The sequence below is a fragment of the Alligator sinensis genome, unplaced genomic scaffold, assembly GCF_000455745.1.
Source record: "Alligator sinensis unplaced genomic scaffold, ASM45574v1 scaffold665_1, whole genome shotgun sequence".
Lineage (NCBI taxonomy): Eukaryota > Metazoa > Chordata > Crocodylia > Alligatoridae > Alligator > Alligator sinensis.
In genome coordinates this window covers 1094666-1112927 of record NW_005842034.1, presented here as the reverse complement: position 1 = coordinate 1112927, position 18262 = coordinate 1094666, and the positions used below count along the sequence as shown (strand labels likewise).

Below are 18262 nucleotides of genomic sequence, written 5' to 3'. Positions count from 1 at the left end.
GCCTTCTCTGGCGCTGGGGTTCCATACTACAGTGGGCCCCCAATGAGGCCTCCTCCTTCCCCAATAGCCTCAGCCTGATCCACTGGTAAAACAGCAACTAAAATATGAGTGCCCAGGCTATAACATAATATAAACAGTTTGGGGTATGCTCTGTCCCTTTAAAAAGTTAAGCTTCCCCCCAGTACTAAGTGCCTTGTAGGCCAGGGTACCTGTTGAGCTCCTGGAGCCCCATTAGCCCTGAATGCAGCATATCAGGCAGCCACTGCATCCCTGGGCAATTGTTCCCTGGAGGCTCCTTCCCTTAGCTGCTGCCAGAGAACTAACTCCTGCTGGTCTCAGCCCTGGGGTTTATATGTGCCCAGGGCCCTGCCTTCTTCCGGCCAGCTGACCAGGTGCAGGTTCAGGCTAATTTATTCGTTAGCCTGTTGCCATAGTAACCTGCACCTGTGAGCTTCTGTCTGGCTGTTAGGGCCCTCTCCCTAGGCAGTTTCTGCTCTTAAAGGAGCAGGCACCGTAGTGCCCTGCAACACATACATATATGTTTTACTCTTTTGTTACCTCTTTCCACATACACCAGACATGCCACAAATCTTGCATAAGCATTTTCCTTATACTAGATTTAAGTTTTAAAATCATGAGACCAATATGTCAAATATATTTATGCTAAGCAATAGGAAATTTATAATAGATGGTTAATTCCAGAACACTAATAATGACTGATCAAAATATTATCAAAAGTAAATCATAACAAGATTAACTTTATATTAATGGTTCAATATTTCATTATATAAATAGAAAAATAACAAGCAATCAAAGCAATTATAGTCACTGCAATACTACACTCCCCATGTCCTCCCCTACCAGTTGCCTATGAATGTAGATGCACCCAGTATAACCATGTTATTACAGCATGTTGTCTGATTGAATTAGCTTTGCTGAGAGGCAGAGTATATTAGTCTGGGCAGTGACATACTTATGTGATATTGCTATCTGTACCTGAACTATCTTGGGTATTTCTACATAGTAGACCATATTGGAGTGGAGGAATAGGGAAGACCAGCTTGTGAATCCCAATATCTCTGCACTCTAAAGTACTCCTCATGCTTCTAGTTGAATTGTCCTGGCCAGTAAAATAACATGGAGTAATCAAGTGGGGCAAGTGCCCCAGCTGCAACCTAAGGGGAAGGCGCCAAAGGGAGGTGGGGGTGGCACCTCACCAAAGAGCTATGCCTTGCCTCACTGCTGCCTGCATTACTGCCTCCCTTTATGACACACATTGCCAGCACACTGTGGGAGTCACAGTTTTATAAAGTGGTAATAGAGTTGGTGGCTGCTGAGAGAAGAATTGATCCCATTTTTTGCTGCTGAATTCAGCATTTCCCTGTCCTCTGGACTTGGGCTTCAGCAATAAAAAAATGGGGTGAAAGTTTCTCCTTAGCAGCAGCAGACTCCATTGCTAGACTAGGGAATTATGATTCCCAGAACTCCTTGTACTCCTGATACTGTCCACCTATCCACTCTGTTCCTATGTCTGCAACTGAGAATGTAGGAAGAGAAGAGAGGAGAAGGGTGAGAGATGACTGCCTACAGTGCATTTTTTCCATACTATGCTTCTGGTCCTGGCAGTGCTACTTGATGCAGAGTGGTGGTGTTCTGGCAGTGCCTCATGGAGCCTCTCGGTTCCTAGCACCCAAGCTAGCATGCAGCCACAGAATTTTTGAAGGTGGTGATAACTGGACGTTATAATCTATGAGGAAAAAATGTTGGTTTATGTCCAGTTTTCTTCAGCATTGATTCATTACAACCAACACAATGGTGGCGTGCAAGTTAGCTATAGAGCAAAGGTAGTGACTGTTTGAGTTCTGATTTCTTTTCACTTAAAAGTTACCTCAGCTGTTGTTCTGACCCTGTCTGTAGTCTAAACCAGCACTCCGTGATAGGGTAGAAACAGAGGTATTCTGACATCACATTTGTGCTGCCCTAAACATTTTTAGGGTGACACAAATGGTGAGCAATGTCCTTACCCTGTGTCATGCCACATCAGTGGCACTGTGGTAGGAAAGTTCAGGCAGCCCAGAGCTGCCTGCACTCCAGCTGCCCCAGACAAGTGCTCCAAGGGCTTGAGGGACCCTCAAGCAGGATTGGGCTCCTCAAGCCTCAGGGTGCCTCTCTGTAAGTAAGAGAAGTCGGGATTCCCTGCTTACAGAGACCCCCAGGGAAAGCACACGGTCCCAATACACACAGAGGGTTGTTAAGCCTCTATACCCTACCAACCTCCCTATTAGATTCGAAGGACACCAAAGAGTTAAATCCCCTCTGGAAATTGGCCTACTGCCCAGCCCCAATCAGAGGTACAAACATTACCAATGAAAACTTCACACACACAAATGTAAAGTTAACAACAAGAGTATATTATGACAAGAAACAACTACAACAAAGTACTATAGTACAACAGCATTATAAACACTATACAGACAATATACAGTTAAAGAACCCAACACCAGTCTGTCACCCTGGGTGGCAAATTATGTGATCCTAGACAGCTGGCAGGCAGGGAAAGCCTGCTCTGTAGCCTCACACACCCCTGAGGATTTCTATGCTGTTCCCTCACACACAGGTGGGTACTAAGCATTTCAGAAAAGGGAGGGGTGATACTTTGCCTGACCGACATGACATGATGACACAGTTGAGTGGCTGGCAAGTGCACAGGTGATCAGGACCCTCTGGTCATTGCTCCCAAACACTGTCCCACGCATGCTGTTCTCACTCATGCAACAACAAACTCTGGGTTTCAAACAACCAACACAACTCAAACACTAAGTCCATTGTATGCTAGTTATACTCACACACTAAGTTACACACACCAATCAAAGAGAGAGAGCGCAAGACAGAGCAAGTCTCAATGAGCTCCAGCCCCATCAATGAGAACCCTGAAAAGCCACTACGGACCCCAAAGAGCCTCTATGGACCCTAAAGAGCCTGCTGACCCTGCACTGGACAGAATTTATAACATTCAAATTGCCACCTGTCAATCATGTGATGGTCCAATCATTACCCACCTAAACTAATCAATCAAATTCAAGCACTGGTAATATTTGAAAGGACTAATCACTTTAAATTAATTTAGATTCTCATTATCATAACTATCCTACTAATTACCAGAACTGTCCCAATAAAAAATTACATAACAGGGATGCTCTGCGTATGTCCAGACATCAAAAGTAAGTCATGACATCATCAAGGTTAGAAGTTCAAATATACTAGAAACTTCTCACTAGTCATCCTGCACATGCATGATCATACCAAGACTCACACTATAGGCGACATGTAGTGGGGAGACAGGAGGGCACGTGCCCCACCCCGAGATTGGCCATCCTCCACTGTCAATGCAGCCGCCACCAGCTGTGGGAAGTCCCCGCTCACCATTGCCAACAGTGCAGACGGCAGGTGCAGGCAGTCCCCACTTGCCACCCACTGCTGACAGCACTATGACTGTCTGCAGGTGGTTCCCGCTTGGCCTGCCCTCACCGCTGATGTCACCACGGCCACCTGCAGGTGGTCCCTGCTCACTACCACCATGCTGCCGCCTGCGGGCAGTCACCATGCCCCACCAGCCTCTGGGGGCACGCGTCGTTCATGACTCACTCTGTTCTACAGTGGGGCACAGGTTGGCAGGAAACTCAGGTCCTGGCAAGGAGGCACAGAGCAGCAAAGGACACAGGGAATCCACAGGCAAGGAGAACACATCACCCATTATCTTGCATTAGGCCCCTGCCTGATGCGGGATAATGGGTGATGTGTTTTGCCCAATAAAGTTGATTTGCTGTGGCAGGATGCATCCCACCACACCTTGATCAGCTTCACTTGGTGATGTCTCTTTTTAGCTAGATCAACCACCCTTAAGCTTAAATCTTCCCCTGCATGACATTTCCAAGGCAGCTGTTTCGGTCCCTCTTAAGAACCAGAGGCCATGTACAGACGTTACACTTATTGTGCACTGGGAGCACAGAAAGTGCTCTACACCCACAACTGAAGAGACAGTCAGGGCACAAAGAGCTCTGTAAAAATGGCAGATTCCACTCTAAGATAACCCTAGATGGGTGTGGTATCAGACTTCACTGCTGTATGTTAAAGCGATGTAATGAGCCTGTACCCCAGATCCCATCCCAACTCAAGTTAGGTCGCATTCTGCCGACATCCCATGGAACATTGTGGCACCCCGCTCACCCTCTGCTCCCAGGGCAGCGCTCTAGCCTTGGCCAGAGCTCTTGTGGTCTGCCTGAGTGCCAGGCCAGCCCCGCTCCAGACTCTCGGTGACCTAAGGCAGCGAAGCCCCTGTTTCCAAGTTCCCCCCACTTGTTTCCTCCAGCCAGCTATGAACCACTGTCTGGTATTTTGCTCAGTGTGCAGATTCCATCTTCCCTGTCTGGGCATTTGTAAAGAGTGCAGCTTTTGATTTAAGTGCCATGCTGTTTGCTGGAAACCACATTCACACAGGGGGGTGTCCAAGATGTTCATCTTGTACAGTATTCTTTTGAAGCATCTGTATCCAGATCTCAGTCTGTTCAGCTTAACCCACGCTTCTCTGTCAAGGTTGTGCTTAAGAGAGGACTTGTTTGGTGTTGAGATAAAACACTGTAGAAATAGATTTCAGACAGGATCACTCTAAATGATCATTTCATTTCCATTCACCCCACCCCTTATCTAAATTTAGTGCAGTGCACAAGGCCACAATACCCAGCCTGCTAGGTTCTCCACAGGCCCAGAAACCTGGCTGCAGAAGAGCAGTTAGGGTCTGTCTTCTTATGTCACTCGATCTAATGCCCTCGAGCGCACGGAATACATGTGTGTGTGCGCAAGTTGTGCACCCTGTTATGAGTCTCTGCACACTGTTAAGTACAGTATCAAGCTTTTTAGTGCAACAACTTCTGGATTGTACAGGAGCACAGTAATCTCCTGGGGTGTATACCATTGCAAGTGTGGTGGTTCTGAGCACTTTGAAGTTGGCACCCCATGTCATGCTGGCTAAATATCTTAAGGCAGCTACCCATGAAGAGATTTTACTGCTGACCTTCTGAGTGTGATGTTTATAGGTGAGGGAACAGGTTAATGTGACTCCTTGGTAAATTAGGGTATACTCTTGGGCAGGGGTAGGCAAAATGTGGCCTGGGGGCTGGATGCGACCCGCCAGGCCATTCTATCTGGCCCACGGGGCCCCTAAAAATTTAGAAAATTAATATTTATCTGCCTCTGGCTGCCTGTCATGTGGCCTTTGATGGCTTGCCAAAACTCAGTAAGTGTCCCTCCACCCGAAATAATTGCCTGCCCCTGCTCTTGGGGAAGACCGTGGTTGCCTACTTTGATATTCAGTATGTTCTTGGCTCAATGATTGTCCACATGGAATACTGATGATACTGATTTATTGATGCTTCTCACTAACCATGGTCCTCTCAAACATCCCCCCCAGCCAGTGCACCATTGGCCTGGCATGAGGCAGAGGTGCCAGGGCCGGTCTCCCCTACTGTTGTTGGGGGCTTATCAGTCTGTTATATTGAGTGGGACCATAAATCTGGTTAATTGACAGCTGGCTGCCCCATCCCTCAGGGTTGCATTGTTTTCCTGAGAGTGGCTAGCATGTTGATAGAGAACCACTGGAAAGCAAAGCAGCACCCAAACAGACCCTAAAAGACACTGAAAGCTTTTATTGAGCTCCACAGTTGAGGTGTAACCAACAGTCACACCTGAGGGTTTTTCCTGGCATGTCTCTGGGTGCCATTTGTCAGAGCACCTCCTTATGAGTATCACTGCAGGTAAGACAGAGGGAAATGAGAATTATCCCTAACAAATGCCACCCCCACAACTCCCTCCGTCCCTCCGCTCCTGGAGAACCAGAGAAGGTTCATCCCTCTGAGCCCAGACACTTCAGTTCCCAGCCCTCCTGGCTTCCACAGCAGAAACCCAGACAGTCAGGGTTTCCCAGCTTGGAGGTGGAATGTGTCATTTCATGGCATGGACAGTGCTGGGTTATGAGCAGTTGTGCAGCTTCTTCCCTGCGGCCAATCTTGCCTACTGGAAAGTGGCAGCAGCGCTCCTGGAAGTGCCAGCGGTGCTCCCAGAAGTGCCAGTGGTGCCTCACCTGGCACCCCCACTCCCCAGCCGGCGCTTTCAAGGGGAACACCAGCACTCCCGCCTGCCCCCCTTTCCCGTTGCCTAAGTAGGGAGCACAGCCTGTCAGGGGGTGCACCAGCACTCTCAGGGGGTGCACGTGCACCCCCGTACACCCCATACGCATCACCATTGGTAGGGAGCCTGCAGGGCATGCTGGGAGGCATGCAAGAGCCCCTGCTACCTGCTGGGCTTCAGCTATGCAGGCAGGCTCCAAGCCCCCCTGCCCTGCCCCTGACAAATGTTAGTGTGTGTTCTATTTAATCCCAACCTAACCTTGGGTGCTTAAAGCTCAAAAGTTAGATCGCTTCTGCCTTGGGCTTCTTGAATGCTTGTACTTAACCTAAATGGTTCACAAAAGGCCAGGCCAAAAAATCTTTCTGCACCCAAAAATGATTTCATAAAGTAGTTGGAAGACCAAACTCATCAGGCTTAGTTCACTGTACAGTTCATTATAAGTCCTGAATTGCCATTTGTTTCTTTAGGAAAATGGAAATTGTGCTTCTGAAGAAAAGGAGGGCACTGAACAGCTAGTAAAAGAATGATCCAAAATCATAGACCTCAAAGCTTTTAAAATAAGTTACAAGGGAAGAAAAAAAGCCCTAAAATGTACTTGAAACTCACCACATCAAGGGACGTCTGAATATTCTTTGTGTTTACCCAGCTTTGGAAAATATTACATGTGATTACCAAGGGGAAATTTTCTTGGCTAGAAATAAAATGCCCCTTAATTCAATCACATTTTCTTTATATACATATGTTTTCTTAGCACTTAACAGTTTAATTGCCTGCATGGGTTAGCCTAGCAATATAAGATGGCAACTGAGTATTTATATACATTTTACCAAAAAGGGAATGTTTCTCTTTCTCTCCAGCTGGATACTGTGACAAGTGTTGCCTTGGAAAACATTCATATTATGAAAGCCTGATGATAAGATAAGATATATGTTTAGTGTGAAGCCTTAAACTCCTTGCAAAACATGTGGGTTTTGCTGAGGCCCTCTAGAAAGGCAAGCATTTGAACAGTACAAGAAAATGCCTGTTTTGAGTTTGTTTTTAAATTGTGTTTTCTAATATCATTGTGACCAAAATTATGCAACATGCATAGCGTTCAGTTGCATTCTGGGCTCTTTTCTTTCCATCATTGCTTGTAAAATACAGAAGTTGAATTGTGAAATCAATGTCATAACCATCTGTCACCCTCTATGCTTTGTTATTTATGTTTTAAACTAAGTATCTTCATGACAACTGACAAAATGACAAGTAGTACAGGTCTGAGCATGACTCAGACAAGTTAATAATCCAAAAAGATCTTTTTCACTCTTCTTGTTTATTTCCCCTTCAATTTAAATAGAAATCCAATCAAGGAAAACGAATATGATTATACTGTGATGGTTAATGGTAGAGGCAAATATGATGCCTAAAGGTAGGAGCTATTGCACTGTATTTAAAAATAGCAGATGAAGGGCTTTCGGACAAATTTAGCCCTGTCAAGAACAGAACAATCATTTTAGCACCCTGCTTATGCCAGTGCTGAATTTTGTCCTGTGAAATTGAATTACTCAAATATTTGAATGCATATCGAATACAGATTTACAAATATAAAGCCCAGAAATGCCCATGTCTGTTGTTACAGTCATATAATAACATCACTAATCAACCAACAGTTTACATCAGTTTTTCAAAGTACTCTAAAAATAATAATTGTCGGGGGAAAAAAATACCATATTTTCAACATACAACACCCCCACACCCACTACCCCCCGAAGAAAATATGCACCTTGTTTTTGAAAGGCAGAATGAAGAAAAAAAGATATTTCCTTGAAGCTAGTATAAGCCTAAGCCTGCTATCTTCCCAGGTAAAATACAGACAGCTGCAGTTTTGGGAGAGTAAAATATCACGGCTGCTCTGTTAACCTCCTGCTACAGGACATCACAGGTACTGCTGGCTGACCCCAAAATGCCCAACCCCTCTTCTGTTCTCAAAGTGAGCTGGGTGGGCAACCAGCAGCACCTCTCAGCTTCTGTAACATGAACTTCTAGGGGAAAGAGAAAGTGTCCACAGCCAGTAGTTTGGGAACCCCATGTGCTCACTGTGCTGCCTCCTGTGGCACATGTGCAAGATGACTTTCTTTTACCTGCCCCTGGCAGACTCATGCAGCAGAATTTTTGTTACAATATTTTTTGATGAAAACACACACACTGATTTCCAGCAGCTGATTTTTGGAAAAGAAATGTATGTCATATGCAAAAAAAAAATGTTATTTCCTCATGTGGCTGCCTATACTAGGAAAATGTTTTACTGAAAAAAACCAGAAGTTATATATATCAGGTACCTACAGAATTGTTTGCCATATAGAACTCATTCTAACCCCAGGTCTGTATTTATGATTGCATGGCAATGGATAACACACTGCAAAAAAAATTTTTCAAAAGCCAAAGGTGTGTGTTGGGAGCAGTTTAGTAATCTTCCCACCAGCATGAGACTTGATTAAATAGGCTTTAAATACAGAGGAGATCCCAGAGTCAAAAAGCCCAAGCCAAAAAAAGAAGGGGTGGTGCACATGGCGGTAGCACATGCCACCCAAAACCAGAGTCTGGCTGGCCGGAACCATACTCCAGCTGTCAGTCAGGCTCCCAGCTGCAAGAGTGCCACAGCTGCAGGTCCCCGATACCGCCCAAAATCCCAAGTAAGGCTGCTGGGGTTAGCACAGTTGCTGGCCCCACCCTCCCCTACCCTATCTCGGGTAACCTGCTGCACACCAGAGCGCACGTGGCACAGGCGTTCCCCGGGGACAAGTAGCAGTGGCACAAAGTGTGACACTGCTACTTGTCCCCAGGGAAACAAACGTCCATACTCATCTGCACACAGTGCTTAGGAATGTATGAGATGTGCATCCAGGGGGTCATTATTTCTATCCAGGAGGGAGAATAAGATAACCGAGTATAAAAGAACCTTCATGGATTGCTCGCTCTTGGAGAGAGGATTGGTTTTTTGTTCTGTTTTTGTGCAGGATACCACAATGGCTTTTGGTCCATGGTTAAGGCATCTAGGTCATACCACAATACAGATAATTTAAAAAGTCACACCTCTAGCTGACACAATCATAGAAAAACGGAGCATAGATCAAGTTCAATAGATTCCATTTTAGTACTTCACTAGCAGATCTTACTGCAGGACTACAGCAATAGATTCCTTACTGGAATCCGAGTGAAAGTGCAATGCTAGTAATTTTTGCTGAATAAAGAAAAGTGGGATATTAAAGAACATTTTATATGTATTGCAGATACTGGAACAGATGTGCAAATAGATGACTCCTCTGAACATTTTATACATATAGTTATTTTTCACCGCTACTATCAGTATAACTTTTAGATGTGACTTTTCCTCAGAGATTTTTAGCAATTTGTCATCCAGTAAGGAGTGAATGATGATCATACACATATTATAGCACTCCTTTTTAATGAATATCAGTTTGATTTTTTTAATGTTACCTTCTAGTTTTATAGGTGCTTTGAAGTTACATGAGTTGGCAGAATCTATTAAGCCAAGTAAATATGACAGCGCAGAATGGACTAAGTGACAATGTACTTCATTTTATTTGATTTGATTTTAAATAAACCTGTTATTTTATTTTGATTTCCTGCATAGTCTGATGTTTTGTTCCCTTCCTAATTCAATATTTTTTTCTTGCTTAGTCTGGTTTATAACTAGCATGAAATGAGAAGAACATATTCTGTAGAATTCTTATGGGGTCAACAACACATTAGCTACAATCAGTGAAGCTCATCACATCAGATAGTTTAGTTTAACCATTTTTGTCTGAATGTGAGCATTGTTGAAAAAATATTTCCAGTTTTATCTTCCTAGAGATCAGAATATTTTTTATTATGACTGAAATATAACCATTTTTACTTTCATGCATGGGCAACTGGTGCCTCCTGAGTCTGGGGACGGGGGGGCAGGCGTTGCCCAGGGGCCGATCACTGCCCAGGGGGGTCCCCGAGCAGCCGATTGCCAAGCCAGTGGTGAAACCAGAAGTGCACTTCCAGTTTCACAGCTGGCGCTTCCAGGGGGTGCACAGCCAATCTCAGGGGGTGCACGTGCACCTGCATGCACCCCCTACACATCGCCAATGATTTCATGCGTAATTAATACAAACAAACTTCTGGCCATAATTGTGTAACTGAGTGGGTCCTATGTAGCAGTCTTCCCAACAACAGCCACAGAAAGAAACAGTTGTGAGGCGAGTTTTTGGTAAATCTGTTCAAAATCAGAACTAGACAAAATTTTCTATCAAATATTTAATTCACTGGAAAACAGAGATTCAGGTTAACTAAAACCATTGATGAATTTGTGTCAAATCTGGCAGATTGCTTCAGTGAAACAAATGTAAAAAAATAGCAACAAAAATTCTGCTTAGACATTTTTTTAAATTACACATTTCTGTTTTTGATTTTACAATGGAATTTCAGAATTAATTTTAATTTTTTTATAAAGCAGGATAAAATACATCTAAAAATTAAAGAAGACATTTAGTTCAATCTAAAATGAAATGCCTTTCTGATTAAAAATTTCAAAGGCATTTGAGTTTTTTGAAGGTCAAATATTGTCTCAATGCACAAGTCTGTCCTTTGACAATCACAGAAAACTGGGAATTGACTTGGCTGATACGGACATTTTTAGATGCTTTCCTTTACCACAGTTCTGTTTTTAAGCCTTGTAAGCCTACATTTAAACATTTTTGTTTCTTGATACAATAATTTAATGTAGGAATTTTCCCAATAAAGATAGGGAACCGCCATATAGGAGTTAAGAAATTATCTTTATATGTGCAGGTAGCTATTTTTTATTGATTATGCTTTAATTAGACAACATGTATTTCTTTCTTTTTAACCTAACACTTTATTTTGTACACATGTCCTTATAGTTTCTTTCTTAAATCTACATTTATCTGCACTGGGGAATAATGATCTGCACAGTGTGACTCTGGTGACCAGGACCATTTGAGGGGAAGAATGTTTTGCTAGAAATGTGATAAAAGGGATATATTTTCTGCGGTGTTGTTCTACCATTAGCAAGAAGTAGAGTGCTTGTTTGGGTTTCAGGAATTTTGCTGATGTAATGATTGTTGGAAACACTGTTGGATTCAAATGTTATTTTCTTCTTTACAGGTCAGGCCATGCTTTTGCAACAGTTGGACAGCTAATATACATGTTCGGAGGCTCTTCTAGTGAAAATGCTTACTGCACTGATGTCTATGCTTTGGACACAGGTATCTTTGTGCATTACAGATGACATCCTTCTTAGCATATTAATTAGTGGCAACATAAAGTGTTTTGTTAGCAATTTGCTACAGAGAAGAGGAGTTTCTTGCAGTCCTATTTCTAGTCTCCCATTAGATTCTAGAGGGAGAAAGTCTGTTCTGCAACCAATATTTCCCTCTTAACAAGTAGGATCTGCAGCCTCAGTGGTTCTTCCCTTCGTAGAAGGACTGGAGAATCTGCACAGTCCCAAGAGCTGGAAGGAAGCAAGCCCCTTTATGTGGGCCTTTGTGTTGTCTTTCCCTCTGTTTCCATGCAAAAGAACTATATTGGTTCCTTAAATATAGTGATGGGTGGGAACCAATAGAGGAGGGGGTAGAATGTTGACCTTCAAGTATGGTACTATGTTTCTGAGAGATGCTCTGAAAATATATAATCTTAAATATGAACTTCTAAATATACTACTGAGAAGGTTAATTCACAATAGAAAACTAATGAAAACCAAATCATTCTGCTTTAGGAGATGCATATGTTATTTCATTATGCAGCCTTGATTAGCAAGTCAGATACACCTGCAGAATAGGAAGACTCTGGAATTTGGCTAGCAAAGTTCATTTCTAAAAGCGTTATATTTTAATGCATTCCTGAGTTCCATCATTGTGGGAACAGGCATGCAAAACTGCATACAGAGTAGAACTCACCCTTTTTATCTCCTTCCCCCTTCCCTTCTCTTCCCATCCCCCCCCCCCCCCCCCCTCAATGAATTTTCTTTCTTAGAAGGAGCTGCATAGGCTAAATTGAACCACTTCTTGAAACTGCCTCACTGGTTCATTTCCAAGTTTTTTTACTCCTATGGCAAAAAAAGTGCAAATGAATATGAAATAATTGTTTTGCCTTGTCATAGGTCTGGATATTGCTTCATGGAAATGCCCTGTCCCTGATGTAGTTTCATCTGCAGACCACATTCATGACCATCCCAAATTACTAAGCGGGGCCCAATCATTCATTTCTTTGTCTGGAGACAACAGATTTACTACTGCTTCTACCCACCCTGAGTTAGAAAAGAAGACATTAGAAACAAGCCCCTCTTGTGAACTCTTTTTCCTCTGGGATAAAAGTTAATTAAAATTCCCCCTTCCCAATTCAGACTTGAATTTTAATAGGTCTACTTGGAAGTAGGCCATTTTTGCATGGAGCTTGGCATTCACGGTAAATTGGATTTTTCTCTGTAAAATGAGTTTTGCACTTGCAAAATCAGCTTTATTTTTTATGAAAAGACTGAGGTGAGACAGAAGAAGGCCTGATTTAGTGTGGCCCCTATAGACCTTCATGGGGGTAGCGGGGGGAACAAGAAGCTTTGTGTCTCTGTACACTTGTGCAAGGGCTACATATGAACAAGTCCTTCTGCTCCCTGCACTTTGGAAAGCACAAAACCAACCTACCCTTAATCTCCTTCAGGAAGAAAGACTCTAAAAAGAGAGTTGGCAGGGCCATGACCCCACTCTCCATCTGCATCGACCCACAGAACACAGCCAACACTCAGCAGGGAGCAGCTTGCTCTTGGCAGACAAAGCACAAGCATCACTAGAGAAATTTTACTAACATCCCTCCTGGAGGTCCTGGGGAATTCCATCTTGACCCAGCTGTCTATAGAGAACTGCAGGTTAAAAGCCCGTCTAGCCCCAAACATATCATTTTCACTGACTGTTCTTCCTGAACTTGTTTCTTCAGCATTAAGATTTGTATTTTTATATCCCTCTGCTAGTGTTAACAAGTGAACCATAAAATGCACATCCTTTTACCTATGTGCCTTTCAAATAGTAAACAATAAAAGAGTTCCTTCTGCCATCCCCACCACATTTTCAGCTGAAGTCTAATACAGAAAAATCAAGCCTATGTGCTATCAGAAAAAAATAATATGTAAAAAATTTAATTCTTGCTCAACATAGCTTCTCTCTTTGTGCCTTCAAGCCCAATTTGATTTCTTTCCTGACCAAAGAGGGTGAGGGGGAGATGTCAGGAGCACAGAACCAATACAGCTAGGAAGCTATGAATGAATGAGCTGGATTCTAATCTGCCTCCTGTATCATCTCCCAAATTATGGAATAACTTCTGACTGACATCTTTACTACGGGTGCTGATGGAAGAAGCAGACAGTTTGGTTTTTAGCACACAAGTTGTTTGCACCGTTGTTGTTTAGAAAAAATAGGTTCTACCTGGTAAGCTGAACAGTTCAGATGAGAAGAAATGTGGATACCCCACAACCATGGGCAGATCTAGGCTTTTGAAAAGTGGGGTGCAGGTGGTAAGGTGCATCATCAACAGGGATCTTGGTTTCTCTGTTTAAAAATCGCAAATTCTCTGATTTAAAAAACCTAAATCTCTGTTGTTCTGCAATTAAAATGAAATACCACTACATATATAGGTATCAGTTGAACATAATGTTTTATTGATATATTTACAATTTTAAAGCAATTTGGAAGCTTACCAGTGCCTCAATCGCTATAATAAACTATATTCTAAATACCTATACACTTTGGCATTTGATTTGGGGTTTTTTTAATTTAGAAAATCAGAGCTCCCCCTGGAAGCTCCCCTTTGCTCACCAGGATGTGGTCCAGCTACGGCTGTCCCTCCCCACCCACTGCTTTGTGACACTGAGCAGTTTTGATATGCCAATGCCCTGCCCAAGCCATTGCCCCTCACTCCTGACCCACAGCTCCTGCTGGTGCCCCTCACCCCCAGCCCTGCCAGTGTCCCTCATTCCCCACCTACTGCCCCCTGCCCCCACCAGCCGTGCCAGAGGGGACCCACAGCTGCCAGATCTATGGGGCCAGGGACCTGGGTCCACAGGCCCCTGCTCCCCCAGCAGCACCCAAGCCCCTGCTGCTGCCTGTGGGAAGTGGCGGCTGCTGTGGCCAGAGTGAAGCTCAGAGTCCGGCTCTCCCTCCCTAATGGATAGCATGGCTGAAGCAGAGTCCGTGGGGGTGTGGATGCAGGCTGCAGCTGCAGGCTCAGGGCTCCCTGCCCTGCTGCCCGCCCTCAGGGGGCCTCTGCAGCCCAGCAGATAGAACCCGGCATAGCAGAGCAGAGTGGTGTGGAGAGGCTTGGTGCTGCCATTGGGAGCCCTGCCCCACCATAGTGAAGCTCCCCATGCCCACCCAGAAGCAGCACAGGTGGCAGCGCACAGTTGTGTCCCCCACTGATCCTGAGCAGGCAGGAGGTGCCTCACCATGGTGATGCAGGACTGCCAGCGATGGCACTGAGCCTCTCCACCCTGCCCTGCTGCACCAGGTCCCACCTGCTGGGCCATGGAGGCCCCAGGAGGAGGGCAATAGGGTGGGGAGCCGGCAGCCCACTTCCACCGCCACCCCACACACAAATCTGGGGTCCCATGCCTGCATTTCCCCACCAGGAGTGTGCACAGTGGCAGGAAGCCAGCCCCCTCCCCACCTCCTGGATAAACGGGCCACGACTCCATCCCACTCCCAGCCTGGGCTCTGCAGCCACGCATTCCCACCCCAGTGCCATGCACCACCATGTCTGGGAAGTGGCCCCAGCCCTGCCCAACTCCCCTCCTCCCTCCCTCCTTCCAGGTGCATCAGGACCTGGGAGAACAGTCGTTCACCAGGGCTCCCCGAGGGATAACAAGGTCTAACAGCCACAAACTCCTGGAAGGCTGATTTAGACTGAACATAAAAAAAAACAAAAAAAAAACTTCTTTACAGTCTGTGCGCCCAGGGTCTGGAACAGACTCCCCCCAGAGGTGGTGCAAACATCTACTCTGGACTCATTCAGAAGGTGTCAGGATGTTTCTCTTGCTGGAATCATTTGACCCCAGCAGACTTCCTGCCCATCGCAGGGGGGCTGGACTCAATGATCTCGTGAGGTCCCTTCCAGCCCCTAATATTTATGAAATCCATATAAAACAGCACATATTTTTATCCAGTGAAAAAAAAACTTAGAAGCTTTACTAATATACAGGGGCCTAGGGCTGTATTGCATAGTTTAAGATCAAAGCAAAAACAAATATAACTTCATTGGAATGAGTTAAGAACAATCTGAAGGGCTGTGAAATAGAAGCTTCATTACCAGGAGCAGCTAACAGACAGCAGAACTGCAAAACAAAGGATAGCTTGATTGGTGGAACATCAAGACCATTAAAAAGAAGAGAGAGTTGTTAACACCTGTGGAATGAAGAATTTAGAAGGGATCAGGTAGACTAGAACGAGTCATGAAGTCAATTGACTCCCTCAGCATTGCCTGATCAGAAGCACTGCTGCTGCTTGTTTTAAACTTTGGGTGGAGCAGGAACCAAAGGGAGGTGCAAGGGCATCAGTACAACCTACTCGCTCCCCACTCCGCCTCTGCCCACAACCTTATTTACTGAAGTGGCTTTCTGGTGATGGTTTCAATTTAAAGGGCTGATGTACATAACTGATGATTTGCTGATAGAGAAGGCAGTGGAAAATATATAATTATGCTAGGCTGTTTTCCTCCAGGTGTGTTAATGTGGCAGCAGTGTGAAGTGAAAGGAGAAATACCCAGTGGAAGGATACATCATACCTTTACAGCACACCATGACAAGGTAATGACCAATGTCACCTCTCCATCCTGAGCTATTCTTCCTGTTGTTCCAATGTGAATAAAATGCTCTCAAGGTCTCTCACATGTAGTATATCCCATGTCATGCATACTGAATAAATGCATAAGTCATCTAACTGCATAACACAGTGCCTGTCCTAATTAATTGCCTGTTGCTTACACTGCAAAAAACTGGTTCATAAACAATTTCAGTTGGATGTTCCTCAGAAAAGTTAGTGGCATGATGTCCCGTATTTGTCATATTTGTCCCTAGTATATTTGACTGAATGGTGTTGCTTTTAGATAGCCCTTTAGTTGAGGTCAGGGGTGTCAACAATACAGCCTGCAGAGCTGTGTCATCCAGCCCCTGGGGCCCCTCCAAGGGTTGGGAATTCAGGAGTGGGGTGAGTAGAGGGAGGGCCTGGCATCAAATTCCTGGGTATCTAGCCCCACTGGGGACACATTTTGGTGGCAGCAGTGCAAGCGACTGCTGCATGAATCCCTGCAGCTACCTGAGCCAACACAGTGGCTTAGGCATCTGCAGTGGTTAGTTAATGCCACCACTAGAAATGGGTCTGGATCCAGCCTGCAAGGCTTGTTTTGATCTATATCCAGCCCTGAGGGCAGGGTGAGTTTCACATGCCTGGTCTAGGAGAGTGAGTTGGTGACCCCAGTCCAGTTCTAACTAGCTGGTTCCACTTCAATAAACATTACACCAGCTGGCAGTCTCAGAGAGATTCAGGAGTCAATGAACATGAACACTGAACTAAGCTCACAGTCCTAGTAATACTCTTTCCAGCACAGTGGTCACAACCATAACTTTCCAATGTGGGGATTTCTTGCATTATCACTGCCTTTCAGTGTTACCAGAATGAAGGATTTCATTTCCAAGTGCAGCAAGCAACTTCCATGAGAGCACTATGGTCACTTAAGAAAATCTTATTCATCCCTGCATGACTGACTCGTGTCACATTTCATACTTTTCTCTATTGCTACACTTCACATCAACCTGCAGAGGTTGCTATAAGAGTGCTGAATGTTATATCATTTTGTCTGGCTATCTTGGCTGTTGTGATCCTTTAGGAAGCCAGCTACCTAGGTGAGGCATGACAGGACTGAGTCTGTCCTATTAACTGCAGTCTGAAATGTCCATTACTTTCAAACACCTCAGCATTTTTCCATTCAGTAATATATGAAAAATGTCTGGAATGCCTGAGAATCTACCAGAACTGTCTACTACACCATTTTTCTATAGTCCTCATTAGTGTAATAACCAAGCAGTTCCCAAACTAAATTAGTCCATATGGGGAGTCCCTGGTGGATTTAACACAACTTTTCAGTCATCTCTTTTCTTTGCTACTAAGAGAAAATAAGTAGTTATGATTTTTTTTCTTTCTTTTTTTCTTTGTGGGAGATGCGTGTGTTCATATGTCCTTTTCTAGATGTTCTTTATATGTTCTTTTTTAGTTAAATTGCAGGATAAAAGACTTAACATAGGATAATACTTTGAGTACAGGGTCATGTATATTTTATTGCAGGATATCTATCTGTTTGGAGGAACATATGAGTCCACAGATGGCAATAAAACACCAAAGAATGATATCATGAAATTAAGTCTAGGTGAGTAAAAGTGCAGAAAAGGTTTGTTACGCAATACAATGTTTAATCACTGTATATATCACCACACAACATCCAAAGCATCCTCAAGTTCAAGGTATGTACAACGGCAAAATCCTGTAATAGAATAAATGTGGATATATTGATGTCTGAACATGTTTGGAGCTACAGCCAAATATGTCCCAATGTATTTCTGCAGTCAATTTGTGAACAGTCACTAACAGCTTATTAAAAATCTATAAGGTTTAATCACAGTTGTATAATATTAATACAGAAGAAACAATGGACTCCAAGGGCGCTTGTACACATGATTCTGAGGCCATGTACACAACATGATGAGAAATCATCACTTGTCTAACATAATGGCATTGCTGTGTACACATGCACAATTTTTTTTTCATGTAATTTTTTTTTTTTCATGTTAAAAATTTTTAAATGGTGCCACCCCTGCAGGGGGAAGGTTTTGGGGCCCCTGCAGCTCAGAGCCTGTCACCAGCTTGCCCCCCCGCCCCAGCTGTGGGAGATGTAGACAGGCTCCAGGAGGAAAAAAAAAAAAGGATTGGACTCGCCACTTTTTTTTCCCCTGGCAGAGCCAGGGGAAATTTTTACATTTTCATGTTAAAATTTATTT

At 44.1% G+C, this 18262-nt stretch overlaps 1 pseudogene; it reads left to right on the top strand.

Annotated features, from left to right (window-relative positions):
- The first annotated feature begins 17597 nt into the window (after nt 1–17597).
- The window catches only part of LOC106722130, a 61094-nt pseudogene continuing 60429 nt past the window's right edge, over nt 17598–18262 (top strand).